The sequence below is a fragment of the Antechinus flavipes genome, chromosome 3 (genome assembly GCF_016432865.1).
Source record: "Antechinus flavipes isolate AdamAnt ecotype Samford, QLD, Australia chromosome 3, AdamAnt_v2, whole genome shotgun sequence".
Lineage (NCBI taxonomy): Eukaryota > Metazoa > Chordata > Mammalia > Dasyuromorphia > Dasyuridae > Antechinus > Antechinus flavipes.
This window is the reverse complement of record NC_067400.1, coordinates 626,272,920-626,293,259: the sequence shown is the minus strand read 5'-3', so window position 1 is coordinate 626,293,259 and position 20,340 is coordinate 626,272,920. Positions and strand designations below refer to the sequence as shown.

The 20,340-nt window shown below is 40.6% G+C and overlaps 1 protein-coding gene and 1 long non-coding RNA gene across 2 annotated transcripts in view; both read left to right on the top strand.

Annotated features, from left to right (window-relative positions):
- Positions 1-20,340, top strand: part of LOC127557631 (uncharacterized) — a 113,001-nt gene that overhangs the window by 43,602 nt on the left and 49,059 nt on the right. The window lies entirely within an intron of this gene.
- Positions 254-5,123, top strand: LOC127556639 (uncharacterized). The gene is made up of 2 exons (XR_007952483.1): positions 254-734; positions 3,070-5,123. It is a non-coding gene; the product is annotated as an uncharacterized LOC127556639 (long non-coding RNA).

The window sequence follows — 20,340 nt, the reverse complement described above, 5'->3', positions numbered from 1 at the left end:
CAGAAAAACACACAGAGACAGAGATACAGATACAGACAGACACAGAAAGACACACAGAGACAGAGAAACACACAGAGACACAAAAAGACCCACAGAGACACAAAAGACACACAGAGACACAAAAAGACACTCAGAGACACACAGAGACAGAGATACAGATACAGACACAGAAAGACACGCAGCGACAGAGAAAGACACAGAGACACAAAAAGACACAGAGACACAAAAACACTTACAGAGACACAAAAGACACTCAGAGACAGAGATACAGATACAGACAGAGACAGACAGATACAAAAAGACAGACAGAGACACAAAAAGACAAACAGAGACAGAGATACAGATACAGACAGACACACAGAGACAGAGATACAGAAACAGACACAGAAAGACACACAGAGACACAAAAAGACACAAAGAGACAGAGACAGAGGTGTAGATACAGACAGAGAGAAAGACAAAGACACAAGAAGACAGAGACAGAGATACAGATACAGACAGAGACAGACAGAGATACAAAAAGACAAACAGAGACAGAGATACAGAAACAGACAAACACAAAAGACACAGAGAGACACAAAAAGGCACAAACAGACAGAGACAGAGATATTGATACAGACAGAGAGACAGAGACACAAAAGACACAGAGAGACACACAGAGACAGAGATACAGATACAGACAGAGACACAGAGACAGAGACACAAAAGACACAAAGAGACAGACAGAGACAGAGGTGTAGATACAGACAGACAGAGATACAGAAACAGACAGACACAGAAAGACATACAGAGACAGAGACAGAGACAGAGATACAAAAAGACAGACAGAGACAGAGATACAGAAACAGACACAGAAAGACATACAGAGACAGAGAAACACACACAGAGACACACAGAGACAGAGATACAGATACAGACAGACACAAAAGACACAGAGAGACAGAGACAGAGATATAGATACAGACAGAGACAGACAGAGACACAAAAGACACAGAGACAGAGATACAGATACAGACAGAGAGACAGAGACACAAAAAGACACACAGAGACACACAGAGACACAAAAACACTTACAGAGACACAAAAAGACACACAGAGACACACAGAGACAGAGATACAGATACAGACAGACACAGAAAGACACACAGAGACAGAGAAAGACACACAGAGACACAAAAAGACCCACAGAGACACAAAAAGACACACAGAGACACAAAAAGACACTCAGAGACACAAAGACAGAGAGACACACAGATACAGATACAGAAAGACACATAGAGACAGAGATAACAGACACAGAAAGACACACAGAGACAGAGAAAGACACTCAGAGACACAAAAGACACAGAGACAGATACAGGCAGACACACAGACACAGAGACACACAGAGACAGAGAAAGATACACAGAGACACACAGAGACAGAGAAAGACACACAGAGACAGAGAAAGATACACAGAGACACAAAAATACTCACAGAGAGGCAAAAAGACACTCAGAGACAGAGATACAGATACAGACAGACACAGAAAGACACACAGAGACAGAGAAAGACACACAGACACAAAAAGACACTCAGAGACACAAAAAGACACTCAGAGACACAGAGACAGAGATACAGATACAGACAGACACAGAAAGACACACAGAGACAGAGAAACACACACAGAGACACAAAGACACGGAGACAGATACAGATACAGAAAGACACACAGAGACAGAGATACAGATACAGACAGACACACAGAGACAGAGAAAGACACACAGAGACACAAAAAGACACACAGAGACACAAAGACAGAGAGACACACAGAGACAGAGATACAGATACAGACAGACACACAGAGACAGAGACAGAGACACAAAAAGACCACAGAGACAGAGAAAAACACAGAGACACAAAAAGACCACAGAGACACAAAGACACAGAGACAGATACAGATACAGAAAGACACACAGAGACAGAGATACAGATACAGACAGACACAGAAAGACACACAGAGACACAAAAAGACCCACAGAGACACAAAGACAGAGAGACACACAGAGACAGAGATACAGATACAGACAGACACAGAAAGACACACAGAGACACAAAGACACGGAGACAGATACAGATACAGAAAGACACACAGAGACAGAGATACAGATACAGACAGACACAGAAAGACACACAGAGACAGAGAAAGACACACAGAGACACAAAAAGACCCACAGAGATACAAAAAGACACACAGAGACAGAGATACAGATATACAGATACAGACAGACAGACACAGAAAGAACACAGAGACAGATACAGATACAGAAAAACACACAGAGACAGAGATACAGATACAGACAGACACAGAAAGACACACAGAGACAGAGAAAGACACACAGAGACACAAAAAGACCCACAGAGACACAAAAAGACACACAGAGACACAAAAAGACACTCAGAGACACACAGAGACAGAGATACAGATACAGACACAGAAAGACACGCAGCGACAGAGAAAGACACACAGAGACACAAAAAGACCCACAGAGACACAAAAACACTTACAGAGACACAAAAAGACACTCAGAGACAGAGATACAGATACAGACAGAGACAGACAGATACAAAAAGACAGACAGAGACACAAAAAAGACAAACAGAGACAGAGATACAGATACAGACAGACACACAGAGACAGAGATACAGAAACAGACACAGAAAGACACACAGAGACACAAAAAGACACAAAGAGACAGAGACAGAGGTGTAGATACAGACAGACACAGAGACACAAAGACAGAGATACAAAAAGACAGAGACAGAGATACAGATACAGACAGAGACAGACAGAGATACAAAAAGACAGACAGAGATACACATACATACAGAGAAAGACAGAAACACAAAAAGACACAGAGAGACACAAAAAGACACACAGACACACAGAGACACACAGAGATAGAGATACAGATACAGACAGACAGACACAAAAAGACACAAAGAGACACACAGAGACAGAGATACAGATACAGACAGAGACACAGAGACAGAGACACAAAAGACACAAAGAGACAGACAGAGACAGAGATATGGATACAGACAGACAGAGACACAAAAAGACACACAGATAAAGAGATACAGATACAGACAGAGAAAGAGATACAAAAAGACAGACAGAGACAGAGATACAAAAAGACAGAGACAGAGATACAGATGCAGAGACACAAAGAGACACACAGAGACAGAGATACAGATACAGACAGACACAAAAGACACAGAGAGACAGAGACAGAGATATAGATACAGATAGAGACAGACAGAGACACAAAAGACACAAAGACAGAGATACACATACATACAGAGAAAGACAGAAACACAAAAAGACACACAGAGACACAAAAAGACACAAAGACACATACAGAGACACAAAAAGACACACAGAGACACACAGAGATAGAGATACAGATACAGACAGACACAGAGAGACACAGAAAGAACACAGAGACAGAAAAAGACACAAAGAGACAGACAGAGACAGAGATATAGATACAGACAGACACAGAGAGACACAGAAAGACACACAGAGACACAAAAAGACACAAAGAGACAGACAGAGACAGAGATATAGATACAGACAGACACAAAAGACACAGAGAGACAGAGACAGAGATATAGATACAGATAGAGACAGACAGAGACAGAGATATAGATACAGACAGACACAGAGAGACACAGAAAGACACACAGAGACACAAAAAGACACAAAGAGACACACAGAGACAGAGATACAGATACAGACAGACACAAAAAGACACAGAGAGACAGAGACAGAGATATAGATACAGATAGAGACAGACAGAGACACAAAAGACACAAAGACAGAGATACACATACATACAGAGAAAGACAGAAACACAAAAAGACACACAGAGACACAAAAAGACACAAAGACACATACAGAGACACAAAAAGACACACAGAGACACACAGAGATAGAGATACAGATACAGACAGACACAGAGAGACACAGAAAGACACACAGAGACAGAAAAAGACACAAAGAGACAGACAGAGACAGAGATATAGATACAGACAGACACAGAGAGACACAGAAAGACACACAGAGACACAAAAAGACACAAAGAGACAGACAGAGACAGAGACAGAGATACAAAAAGACAAACAGAGACAGAGATACAAAAAGACAAACAGAGACAGAGATACAGATACAGACAGAGACAGAGATACAAAAAGACAGACAGAGACACCAAAAAACAAAGACAGAGATGCAGATACAGACAGAGACAAAAGACACACAGAGACGCAAAAAGACACACAGAGACACAAAAAGACACAAAGAGACAGACAGATACAGGGATACAGATACAGACAGACAGACACACAGAGACACAAAGAGATAGACAGAGACAGAGATACACATACAGGCAGAGAAAGACAGAAACAGAAAAAGACACACCGAGACACAAAAAGATACACAGAGACACAAAAAGACAAACAGAGACAGAGATAACACAGACAGAAACAGACAGAGACACAAAAAGACTCAAAGAGACAAATAGAGACACAAAAAGACACACAGAGACATGCAGAGACAGAGAAACAGATACAGACAGACACAGAAAGCCACAGAGAGACACAAAAAGACATACAGAGACATGCAGAGACAGAGAAACAGATACAGACACAGAAAGAGACACAGAGAGACACAAAAAGACACGCAGAGACACAAAAAGACACAAAGACAGAGAGACAGAGAGACACAAAAATACACATAGTGACACAAAAAGACACACAGAGACATGCAAAGACAGAGAAACAGATACAGACAGACACAGAGAGACACACAGAGACACAAAAAGACATACAGAGACATGCAGAGACAGAGAAACAGATACAGACACAGAAAGAGACACAGAGAGACACAAAAAGACACGCAGAGACACAAAAAGACACAAAGAGATAGATAGAGACACAAAAATACACATAGTGACACAAAAAGACACACAGAGACATACAGAGACAGAGAAACAGATACAGACAGACACAGAAAGACACAGAGAGACACAAAGAGACAGAAACACAAAAAGACACACGGAGACACAAAAAGACATAAAGAGACAGACAGAGACACACAGAGACAGAGATACAGATACAGACAGACACAGAAAGACACAAAGAGACACAAAAAAACACAGAGAGACACAAAAAGACACAAAGAGACACAGACAGAGATATAGATACAGACAGAAAGACAGAGACACAAAAAGACAGAGACAGAGATACAGATACAGACAGAGACAGAGATACAAAAAGACAGAGACACAAAAAAACAAAGACAGAGATACAGAGACAGACAGAGACACAAAAAGACAAACAGAGACAGAGATACAGATACAGACAGACACAAAAGACACACGGAGACGCAAAAGACACACAGAGAGACACAAAAAGACAAACAGAGACAGAGACAGAGAGACAGAGATATAGATACAGAGACAGAGAGACACAAAGAGATAGAGACAGAGATACACATACAGGCAGAGAAAGACAGAACCAGAAAAAGACACACCGAGACACAAAAAGACAGACAGAGACACACAGAGAGACACAAAAAGACAAACAGAGACAGATAGAGACACAAAGAGACACACAGTAATGCAAAAAGACACACAGAGACAGAGAAACAGATACAGACAGACACAGAAAGAGACACAGAGAGACACAAAAAGACACAAAGAGACAGACAGAAATAGAGATATAGATACAGGCAGATAGAGACAGACAGAGACAGACAGAGACAAAGACACAAACAGATACAGATACAGAAAGACACATAGAGACAGAGATAACAGACACAGAAAGACACACAGAGACAGAGACAAAAAAGACACTCAGAGACACAAAAAGACACAGAGACAGATACAGGCAGACACACAGACACAGAGACACACAGAGACAGAGAAAGATACACAGAGACACACAGAGACAGAGAAAGACACACAGAGACAGAGAAAGATACACAGAGACACAAAAAGACACACACAGAGACAAAAAAGACACACAGAGACAGAGATACAGATACAGACAGACACAGAAAGACACACAGAGACAGAGACAGACAGACAGACACAAAAAGACACACAGAGACAAAAAAGACACACAGAGACACAGAGACAGAGATACAGATACAGACAGACACAGAAAGACACACAGAGACAGAGAAACACACACAGAGACACAAAAAGACCCACAGAGACACAAAGACACAGAGACAGATACAGATACAGAAAGACACACAGAGACAGAGATACAGATACAGACAGACACAGAAAGACACACAGAGACAGAAAAAGACACACAGAGACACAAAAAGACCCACAGAGACAAAAAAGACACACAGAGACACAAAGACAGAGAGACACACAGAGACAGATACAGACAGACACAGAAAGACACACAGAGACAGAGAAAGACACACAGAGACACAGAAAGACACACAGAGACAAAAAAGACACACAGAGACACAAAAAGACACTCAGAGACACACAGAGACAGAGATACAGATACAGACAGACACAGAAAGACACACAGAGACAGAAAAAGACACACAGAGACACAAAAAGACCCACAGAGACAAAAAAGACACACAGAGACACAAAAAGACACTCAGAGACACACAGAGACAGAGATACAGATACAGACAGAGACAAAGACAGAAACAGATACAGATACAGACAGACACACAGAGACAGAGATAACCGACACAGAAAGACACACAGAGACAAAAAAGACACACAGAGACACAAAAAGACACTCAGAGACACATAGAGACAGAGATACAGATACAGACAGACACACAGAGACACACAGAGACAGAGAAAGATACACAGAGACACAAAAATACTCACAGAGAGGCAAAAAGACACTCAGAGAGAGAGATACAGATACAGACAGAGACAAAGACACAAACAGATACAGAGATACAGATACAGACAGACACACAGAGACAGAGATAACCGACACAGAAAGACACACAGAGACAGAGAAAGACACACAGAGACACAAAAAGACCCACAGAGACACAAAGACAGAGAGACACACAGAGACAGATACAGATACAGAAAGACACACAGAGACAGAGATAACAGACACAGAAAGACACACAGAGACAGAGAAAGACACACAGAGACACAAAAAGACCCACAGAGACACAAAGACACAGAGACAGATACAGATACAGAAAGACACACAGAGACAGAGATACAGATACAGACAGACACAGAAAGACACACAGAGACAGAGAAAGACACACAGAGACACAAAAAGACCCACAGAGACACAAAGACAGAGAGACACACAGAGACAGATACAGACAGACACAGAAAGACACACAGAGACAGAGAAAGACACACAGAGACACAGAAAGACACACAGAGACAAAAAAGACACACAGAGACACAAAAAGACACTCAGAGACACACAGAGACAGAGATACAGATACAGACAGACACAGAAAGACACACAGAGACAGAAAAAGACACACAGAGACAAAAAAGACACACAGAGACACAAAAAGACACTCAGAGACACACAGAGACAGAGATACAGATACAGACAGAGACAAAGACACAAACAGATACAGATACAGACAGACACACAGAGACAGAGATAACCGACACAGAAAGACACACAGAGACAAAAAAGACACACAGAGACACAAAAAGACACTCAGAGACACATAGAGACAGAGATACAGATACAGACAGACACACAGAGACACACAGAGACAGAGAAAGATACACAGAGACACAAAAATACTCACAGAGAGGCAAAAAGACACTCAGAGAGAGAGATACAGATACAGACAGAGACAAAGACACAAACAGATACAGAGATACAGATACAGACAGACACACAGAGACAGAGATAACAGACACAGAAAGACACACAGAGACAGAGAAAGACACACAGAGACACAAAAAGACCCACAGAGACACAAAGACAGAGAGACACACAGAGACAGATACAGATACAGAAAGACACACAGAGACAGAGATAACAGACACAGAAAGACACACAGAGACAGAGAAAGACACACAGAGACACAAAAAGACCCACAGAGACACAAAGACACAGAGACAGATACAGATACAGAAAGACACACAGAGACAGAGAAAGACACACAGAGACACAAAAAGACCCACAGAGACACAAAGACAGAAAGACACACAGAGACAGATACAGATACAGAAAGACACACAGAGACAGAGATACAGATACAGACAGACACAGAAAGACACACAGAGACAGAGAAAGACACACAGAGACGCAAAAAGACCCACAGAGACACAAAGACAGAAAGACACACAGAGACACAAAAAGACCCACAGAGACACAAAGACAGAAAGACACACAGAGACAGATACAGATACAGAAAGACACACAGAGACAGAGATACAGATACAGACAGACACAGAAAGACACACAGAGACAGAGAAAGACACACAGAGACACAAAAAGACCCACAGAGACACAAAGACACAGAGACAGATACAGATACAGAAAGACACACAGAGACAGAGATACAGATACAGACAGACACAGAAAGACACACAGAGACAGAGAAAGACACACAGAGACAGAAAAAGACCCACAGAGACACAAAAGACACAGAGACAGATACAGATACAGAAAGACACACAGAGACAGAGATACAGATACAGACAGACACAGAAAGACACACAGAGACAGAGAAACACACACAGAGACAGAAAAAGACCCACAGAGACACAAAAAGACACTCAGAGACACACAGAGACAGAGATACAGATACAGAAAGACCCACAGAGACACAAAAAGACCCACAGAGACACATAGAGACAGAGATACAGATACAGAAAGACACAGAGAGGCAAAAAGACACTCAGAGACACACAGAGACAGAGAGAAACAGAGACAGAGAAACACACACAGAGACAGAGAAAGACACACAGAGACACAAAAAGACCCACAGAGACACAAAAAGACACTCAGAGACACACAGAGACAGAGATACAGATACAGAAAGACCCACAGAGACACAAAAAGACCCACAGAGACACATAGAGACAGAGATACAGATACAGAAAGACACACAGAGACAAAAAAGACACTCAGAGACACACAGAGACAGAGAAACAGATACAGACAGACACAGAAAGACACAGAGAGACACAAAAAGACATACAGAGACATGCAGAGACAGAGAAACAGATACAGACACAGAAAGAGACACAGAGAGACACAAAAATACACGCAGAGACACAAAAAGACACAAAGAGACAGATAGAGACACAAAAATACACATAGTGACACAAAAAGACACACAGAGACACACAGAGACAGAGAAACAGATACAGACAGACACACAGAGACACAGAGAGACACAAAAAGACATACAGAGACATGCAGAGACAGAGAAACAGATACAGACACAGAAAGAGACACAGAGAGACACAAAAAGACACGCAGAGACACAAAAAGACACAAAGAGATAGATAGAGACACAAAAATACACATAGTGACACAAAAAGACATACAGAGACAGACAGAGACACAGAAAGAGACACAGAGAGACACACAGAGACAGAGAAAGACACACAGAGACAGAAAAAGACCCACAGAGACACAAAAAGACACTCAGAGACACACAGAGACAGAGATACAGATACAGAAAGACCCACAGAGACACAAAAAGACACAAAAAGACACTCAGAGAGAGAGATACAGATACAGAAAGACACACAGAGACAAAAAAAGACACTCAGAGACACACAGAGACAGAGAAACAGATACAGACAGACACAGAAAGACACAGAGAGACACAAAAAGACATACAGAGACATGCAGAGACAGAGAAACAGATACAGACACAGAAAGAGACACAGAGAGACACAAAAAGACACGCAGAGACACAAAAAGACACAAAGAGACAGATAGAGACACAAAAATACACATAGTGACACAAAAAGACATACAGAGACAGACAGAGACAGAGAAACAGATACAGACAGACACAGAAAGACACAGAGAGACACAAAGAGACAGAGACACAAAAAGACACACCGAGACACAAAAAGACAAACAGAGACAAATAGAGACACAAAGAGACACACAGTAATGCAAAAAGACACACAGAGACATACAGAGACAGAGAAACAGATACAGACAGACACAGAAAGAGACACAGAGAGACACAAAAAGACACAAAGAGACAGAAATAGAGATATAGATACAGGCAGATAGAGACAGGCAGAGACACAAAAAGACACACACAGATACACCGAGACAGAGATACAGATACAGACAGAGACAGACAGAGACGCAAAAAGATAAACAAAGACAGAGATAGAGATACAGATACAGACAGACAGAGACACAAAAAGACAGAGACAGAGATACAGATACAGACAGAGACAGAGATACAAAAAGACAGAGACACAAAAAGACACAAAAGACACAGATAGAGACACAAAGACAGAGAGACACAAAGACAGAGATAGAGATACAGACAGAAAGACAGAGATAGAGATACAGACAGACAGAGACGCAAAAAGATAAACAAAGACAGAGATACAGAGACAGACAGAGACACAAAAAGACAAACAGAGACAGAGATACAGATACAGACAGACACAAAAGACACACGGAGACGCAAAAAGACACACAGAGACACAAAAAGATACAAAGAGGCAGACAGAAGCAGAGATATAGATACAGAGACACAGAGACACAAAGAGATAGAGACAGAGATACAGATACAGACAGAGACACAAAGAGACAGAAACACAAAAAGACACACGGAGACACAAAAAGACACACAGAGACACAAAAAGACAAACAGAGACAGATAGAGACACAAAGAGACACACAGTAATGCAAAAAGACACACAGAGACATACAGAGACAGAGAAACAGATACAGACAGACACAGAAAGAGACACAGAGAGACACAAAAAGACACAAAGAGACAGACAGAGACACAAAAATACACATAGTGACAAAAAAAGACACACAGAGACATGCAGAGACAGAGAAACAGATACAGACACAGAAAGAGACACAGAGAGACACAAAAAGACACACAGAGACACAAAAAGACACAAAGAGCTAGATAGAGACACAAAAAGACACAGAATGACACAAAAAGACACACAGAAACATACAGAGACAGAGAAACAGATATAGACAGACACAGAAAGAGACACAAAAAGACACAAAGAGACACAAAGAGACAGATCACAAAAAAGACACAAAAAGAGAAACAGAGACAGAGATACAAATACAGACAGACACGGAAAGACACAGAGAGACACAAAAAGACACACAGAGACACAAAAAGACACAAAGAGACAGATAGAGACACAAAAACACACATAGTCATACAAAAAGACACACAGAGACATACAGAGACAGAGATATAGATACAGAAAGACACAGAGAGACACAAAGAGACAGATAGAAACACAAAAAGACACATAGTGACACAAAAAAGACACACAGAGACATACAAAGACAGAGATACAGATATAGACATTCACAGAAAGACACAGAACGACACAAAAAGACACAGAGAGTAACAAAAAGACATACAGAGACACAGAGACACAAAGAGATAGAGACAGAGATACACATACAGGCAGAGAAAGACAGAACCAGAAAAAGACACACGGAGACACAAAAAGACACACAGAGACACAAAAAGACACAAAGAGACAGATAGAGACACAAAGAGACACACAGTAATGCAAAAAGACACACAGAGACATACAGAGACAGAGAAACAGATACAGACAGACACAGAAAGAGACACAGAGAGACACAAAAAGACACAAAGAGACAGACAGAGACACAGAAAGACACAGAGGGACAAAAAAAGACACACAGAGACATGCAGAGACAGAGAAACAGATACAGACACAGAAAGAGACACAGAGAGACACAAAAAGACACACAGAGACACAAAAAGACACAAAGAGCTAGATAGAGACACAAAAATACACATAGTGACACAAAAAGACACACAGAGACATACAGAGACAGAGAAACAGATACAGACAGACACAGAAAGACACAGAGAGACACAAAGAGACAGAAACACAAAAAGACACACGGAGACACAAAAAGACATAAAGAGACAGACAGAGACACACAGAGACAGAGATACAGATACAGACAGACACAGAAAGCCACAGAGAGACACAAAAAGACATACAGAGACATGCAGAGACAGAGAAACAGATACAGACACAGAAAGAGACACAGAGAGACACAAAAAGACACGCAGAGACACAAAAAGACACAAAGAGATAGATAGAGACACAAAAATACACATAGTGACACAAAAAGACACACAGAGACATACAGAGACAGAGATACAGATACAGAAAGACACAGAGAGACACAAAGAGACAGATAGAGACACAAAAAGACACACGGAGACACAAAAAGACATAAAGAGACAGACAGAGACAGAGATACAGATACAGACAGACACAGAAAGACACAGAGAGACACAAAAAGACACAAAGAGACAGACAGAGACACAAAAATACACATAGTGACACAAAAAGACACACAGAGACATGCAGAGACAGAGAAACAGATACAGACACAGAAAGAGACACAGAGAGACACAAAAAGACACACAGAGACACAAAAAGACACAAAGAGACAGATAGAGACACAAAAATACACATAGTGACACAAAAAGACACACAGAGACATACAGAGACAGAGAAACAGATACAGACAGACACAGAAAGACACACAGAGACACAAAGAGACAGAAACACAAAAAGACACACGGAGACACAAAAAGACATAAAGAGACAGACAGAGACACACAGAGACAGAGATACAGATACAGACAGACACAGAAAGCCACAGAGAGACACAAAAAGACATACAGAGACATGCAGAGACAGAGAAACAGATACAGACACAGAAAGACACAAAGAGACAGATAGAAACACAAAAAGACACGCAGAGACACAAAAAGACACAAAGAGACAGATAGAGACACAAAAATACACATAGTGACACAAAAAGACACACAGAGACATACAGAGACAGAGATACAGATACAGAAAGACACAGAGAGACACAAAGAGACAGATAGAGACACAAAAAGACACACAGAGACACAAAAAGACACAAACAGATACAGACAGACAGAGATACAGATACAGACAGACACAAAAGACACACAGAGACGCAAAAAGACACACAGAGACACAAAAAGACACAAAGAGGCAGACAGAAGCAGAGATATAGATACAGACAGAGACACAGAGACACAAAGAGATAGAGACAGAGATACACATACAGGCAGAGAAAGACAGAACCAGAAAAAGACACACCGAGATACAAAAAGACAAACAGAGACAAATAGAGACACAAAGAGACACACAGTAATGCAAAAAGACACACAGAGACATACAGAGACAGAGAAACAGATACAGACAGACACAGAAAGAGACACAGAGAGACACAAAAAGACACAAAGAGACAGACAGAGACAGACAGAGACAAAGACAGAAACAGATACAGACACAGAGAGACACAAAAAGACCACAGAGACACAAAAAGACATACAGAGACATGCAGAGACAGAGAAACAGATACAGACACAGAAAGAGACACAGAGAGACACAAAAAGACACGCAGAGACACAAAAAGACACAAAGAGACAGATAGAGACACAAAAATACACATAGTGACACAAAAAGACACACAGAGACATACAGAGACAGAGATACAGATACAGAAAGACACAGAGACACAAAGAGACAGATAGAGACACAAAAAGACACACGGAGACACAAAAAGACATAAAGAGACAGACAGAGACAGAGATACAGATACAGACAGACACAAAAGACACACAGAGACACAAAAAGACACAGAGAGACACAAAGACACAAACAGATACAGACAGACAGAGACAGAGATATAGATACAGACAGAGACACAGAGACACAAAGAGATAGAGACAGAGATACAAAAAGACACATAGAGACACAAAAAGAGAAACAGAGACACAGAAAGACACAAAGAGACACAGAGAGACACAAAAAGACACTCAGAGACACATAGAGACACAAAAACACACATAGTGATACAAAAAGACACACAGAGACATACAGAGACAGAGAAACAGATACAGACAGACACAGAAAGAGACACAGAGAGACACAAAAAGACACAAAGAGACAGAGACAGAGATATAGATACAGACAGACAGAGATACAGATGCAGAGACACAAAAAGACACAAAAAGATACACAGAGACAGAGATACAGATACAGACAGAGACAGACAGAGACGCAAAAAGATAAACAAAGACAGAGATAGAGATACAGACAGAAAGACAGAGATACAAAAAGACACAAAGAGACAGAGTCACAAAAAGACACATAGTGACACAAAAAGACACACAGAGACATACAGAGACAGAGATACAGATACAGAAAGACACAGAGGGACAAAAAAAGACACACAGAGACACAGAAAGAAACAAAAAGACTGACAGAGACACAAAAAGACACAAAGGGACAGACAGAGACAGAGATATAGATACAGACAGACAGACACACAGAGACAGAGACACAAAAGACACAAAGAGACAGAGACAGAGATATAGATACAGACAGAGACACAAAGACACAGAGACACAAAGAGATAGACAGAGACAGAGATACAGATACAGACACAGAGAGACAGAGAAACAGATACAGACAGACACAGAGATACAAAAAGACACACAGAGACACACAGAGACACAAAAAGACAAACAGAGACAGAGATAACACAGACAGAAACAGACAGAGACACAAAGACACAGATAGAGACACAAAAAGACACAGAGTGACACAAAAAGACACACAGAAACATACAGAGACAGAGAAACAGATATAGACAGACACAGAAAGAGACACAAAAAGACACAAAGAGACACAAAGAGACAGAGACACAAAAAGACACAAAAGAGAAACAGAGACAGAGATACAGATACAGACAGACACAGAAAGAGACACAGAGAGACACAAAGAGACACACAGAGACACAAAAAGACACAAAGAGACAGATAGAGACACAAAAACACACATAGTGATACAAAAAGACACACAGAGACATACAGAGACACAAAAAGACATATAGAGACACAAAGAGACAGACAGATACAGACAGAGAAAGACAGAAACACAAAAAGACACATAGTGACACAAAAAGACACACAGAGACATACAAAGACAGAGACAGATACAGACATTCACAGAAAGACACAGAACGACACAAAAAGACACAGAGAGTAACAAAAAGACATACAGAGACACAGAAAGAAACAAAAAGACAGACAGAGACAGAGACAGATACAGACATTCACAGAAAGACCCAGAGAGACACAAAAAGACACAGAGAGACACAAAAAGACATATAGAGACACAAAAAGACACAAAGAGACAGAGATACAAAGAGACACAGAGTGACACAAAAAGATACACAGAGACAGAGATACAGATACAGACATTCACAGAAAGACACAGAGAGACAAAAAAAAGGCACACAGAGACACAGAAAGAAACAAAAAGACCGACAGAGACACAAAAAGACACATAGAGACACAAAAAGACACAAAGAGACAGACAGAGATACAAAAAGACACACAGAGACACAAAAAGACACAAAGAGACAGAGATACAAAGAGACACAGAGAGACACAAAAAGAGAAACACAGAGAGACATACAGATACAGACAGACACAGAAAGAGACACAGAGAGACAAAAAAAGGCACACAGAGACACAGAAAGAAACAAAAAGACCGACAGAGACACAAAAAGACACATAGAGACACAAAAAGACACACAGAGACATACAGAGACAGAGATATAGATACAGACAGACACAGAAAGACACAGAGAGACACAAGAAGACACAAAGAGACAGACAGAGACACAAAAGAGAAACAGAGACACAGATACAGATACAGACAGACACAGAAAGACACAGAGAGACACAAGAAGACACAAAAGACACAAAGACAGAGAGACACAAAGAGACAGAGACACAGATACAGATACAGACAGACACAGAAAGACACAGAGAGACACAAGAAGACACAAAGAGACAGACAGAGACACAAAAGAGAAACAGAGACACAGATACAGATACAGACAGACACAGAAAGACACAAAGAGACACAAAAAGACACACAGAGACACAAAGAGACAGAGACACAAAAAGACACATAGTGATACAAAAAGACACACAGAGACATACAGACACAGAGATACAGATACAGAAAGACACAGAGAGACACAAAGACACAGATAGAGACACAAAAAGACACATAGTGACACATAGTGACACAAAAAGACACACAGAGACATACAAAGACAGAGATACAGATACAGACATTCACAGAAAGACACAGAACGACACAAAAAGACACAGAGAGTAAAAAAAAGACATACAGAGACACAGAAAGAAACAAAAAGACAGACAGAGACAGATACAGATACAGACATTCACAGAAAGACACAGAGAGACACAAAAAGACACAAAGAGACAGACAGAGATACAAAAAGACACAGAGTGACACAAAAAGATCCACAGAGACATACAGAGACAGAGATACAGATACAGACAGACACAGAAAGACACACAGAGACACAGAAAGAAACAAAAAGACCGACAGAGACACAAAAAGACACATAGAGACAGACAGAGATACAAAAAGACACAGAGTGACACAAAAAGATCCACAGAGACATACAGAGACAGAGATACAGATACAGACAGACACAGAAAGACACACAGAGACAAAAAAAGACACACAGAGACACAGAAAGAAACAAAAAGACCGACAGAGACACAAAAAGACACATAGAGACAGACAGAGATACAAAAAGACACAGTGACACAAAAAGATCCACAGAGACATACAGAGACAGAGATACAGATACAGACAGACACAGAAAGACACACAGAGACAAAAAAAGACACAAAGAGACACAGAAAGAAACAAAAAGGCAGACAGAGACAGAGATACAGATACAGACAGACAGACACACAGAGACACAAAGAGATAGACAGAGACAGAGATACACATACAGGCAGAGAAAGACAGAAAACACAAAAAGACACACAGAGACACAGAAAGACAGAGATACAGAGACACAAAAAGACAAACAGAGACAGAGATAACACAGACAGAAACAGACAGAGACACAAAAAGACACAAAAAGACATATAGAGACACAAAAGACACACAGAGACATGCAGAGACAGAGAAACAGATACAGACAGACACAGAAAGACACAGAGAGACACAAAAAGACATACAGAGACATGCAGAGACAGAGAAACAGATACAGACACAGAAAGAGACACAGAGAGACACAAAAAGACACGCAGAGACACAAAAAGACACAAAGAGACAGATAGAGACACAAAAATACACATAGTGACACAAAAAGACACACAGAGACATGCAAAGACAGAGAAACAGATACAGACAGACACAGAGAGACACACAGAGACACAAAAAGACATACAGAGACATGCAGAGACAGAGAAACAGATACAGACACAGAAAGAGACACAGAGAGACACAAAAAGACACGCAGAGACACAAAAGACACAAAGAGATAGATAGAGACACAAAAATACACATAGTGACACAAAAAGACACACAGAGACATACAGAGACAGAGAAACAGATACAGACAGACACAGAAAGACACAGAGAGACACAAAAAGACACAAAAAGACACAAAAAGACACACGGAGACACAAAAAGACATAAAGAGACAGACAGAGACAGACAGAGACAGAGATACAGATACAGACAGACACAGAAAGACACAAAGAGACACAAAAAAACACAGAGAGACACAAAAAGACACACAGAGACACAAAAAGACACAGAGATACAGAAAGAAACAAAAAGGCAGACAGAGACAGATACAGATACATTCACAGAAAGACACAGAGAGACACAAAAAGACATATAGAGACACAAAGAGACAAAGAGACAGACAGAGATACAAAAAGACACAGAGTGACACAAAAAGACACAAAGAGATAGACAGAGATACAAAAAGACACAGAGTGACACAAAAAGATACACAGAGACATACAGAGACAGAGATACAGATACAGACAGACACAGAAAGACACAGAGAGACAAAAAAAGACACACAGAGACACAGAAAGAAACAAAAAGACCGACAGAGACACAAAAAGACACAAAGGACAGACAGAGATACAAAAAGACACAGAGTGACACAAAAAGATACACAGAGACATACAGAGTCAGAGGAAAAGATGCAGACAGACACAGAAAGACACAGAGAGACACTAAAAGACACACAGAGACACAAAAAGACACAAAGAGACACAGAAAGAAACAAAAAGGCAGACAGAGACAGATACAGATACATTCACAGAAAGACACAGAGAGACACAAAAAGACATATAGAGACACAAAAGAGACAAAGAGACAGACAGAGATACAAAAAGACACAGAGTGACACAAAAAGACACAAAGAGACAGACAGAGATACAAAAAGACACAGAGTGACACAAAAAGATACAAAGAGACAGAGACAGACAGAGACACAAAAAGATACAAAGAGACACAGAGTGACACAAAAAGACACAAAGAGACAGACAGAGATACAAAAAGACACAGAGTGACACAAAAAGATACACAGAGACATACAGAGACAGAGAAAAAGATGCAGACAGACACAGACAGACACAAAGAGACACAGAAAGAAAGAAAAAGACAGACAGAGACAGATACAGATACAGACATTCACAGAAAGACCCAGAGAGACACAAAAAGACACAGAGAGACACAAAAAGATACAAAGAGACAGACAGAGATACAAAAAGAGTGACACAAAAAGACATACAGAGACAGAGATACAAAGAGACAGAGATACAGATATAGACAGACACAGAGAGACACAGAAAGAGACACAGAGAGACACAAAAAGACACAGAGAGACACAAAGACAGAGAGACACACAGAGACACAAAAAGACACAAAGGGACAGACAGAGATACAAAAGGCACAGAGTGACACAAAAAGATACACAGAGACATACAGAGTCAGAGGAAAAGATGCAGACAGACACAGAAAGACACAGAGAGACACAGAAAGAGACACAGAGAGACACAAAAAGACACACAGAGATACAGAAAGAAACAAAAAGGCAGACAGAGACAGATACAGATACATTCACAGAAAGACACAGAGAGACACAAAAAGACATATAGAGACACAAAAGAGACAAAGAGACAGACAGAGATACAAAAAGACACAGAGTGACACAAAAAGACACAAAGAGACAGACAGAGATACAAAAAGACACAGAGTGACACAAAAAGATACACAGAGACATACAGAGACAGAGATACAGATACAGACAGACACAGAAAGACACAGAGAGACAAAAAAAGACACACAGAGACACAGAAAGAAACAAAAAGACCGACAGAGACACAAAAAGACACAAAGGGACAGACAGAGATACAAAAAGACACAGAGTGACACAAAAAGATACACAGAGACATACAGAGTCAGAGGAAAAGATGCAGACAGACACAGAAAGACACAGAGAGACACAAAAAGACACACAGAGACACAAAAAGACACAAAGAGATACAGAAAGAAACAAAAAGGCAGACAGAGACAGATACAGATACATTCACAGAAAGACACAGAGAGACACAAAAAGACATATAGAGACACAAAGAGACAGAGACAGACAGAGAGACACAAAGAGACACAGAGTGACACAAAAAGACACAAAGAGACAGACAGAGATACAAAAAGACACAGAGTGACACAAAAAGATACACAGAGACATACAGAGACAGAGATACAGATACAGACAGACACAGACAGACACAGAGAGACAAAAAAGACACACAGAGACACAGAAAGAAACAAAAAGACAGAGACACAAAAAGACACAAAGGGACAGACAGAGATACAAAAAGACACAGAGTGACACAAAAAGATACACAGAGACATACAGAGTCAGAGGAAAAGATGCAGACAGACACAGAAAGACACAGAGAGACACTAAAAGACACCAGAGACACAAAAAGACACAAAGAGACACAGAAAGAAACAAAAAGGCAGACAGAGACAGATACAGATACATTCACAGAAAGACACAGAGAGACACAAAAAGACATATAGAGACACAAAAGAGACAAAGAGACAGACAGAGATACAAAAAGAGTGACACAAAAAGATACACAGAGACATACAGAGA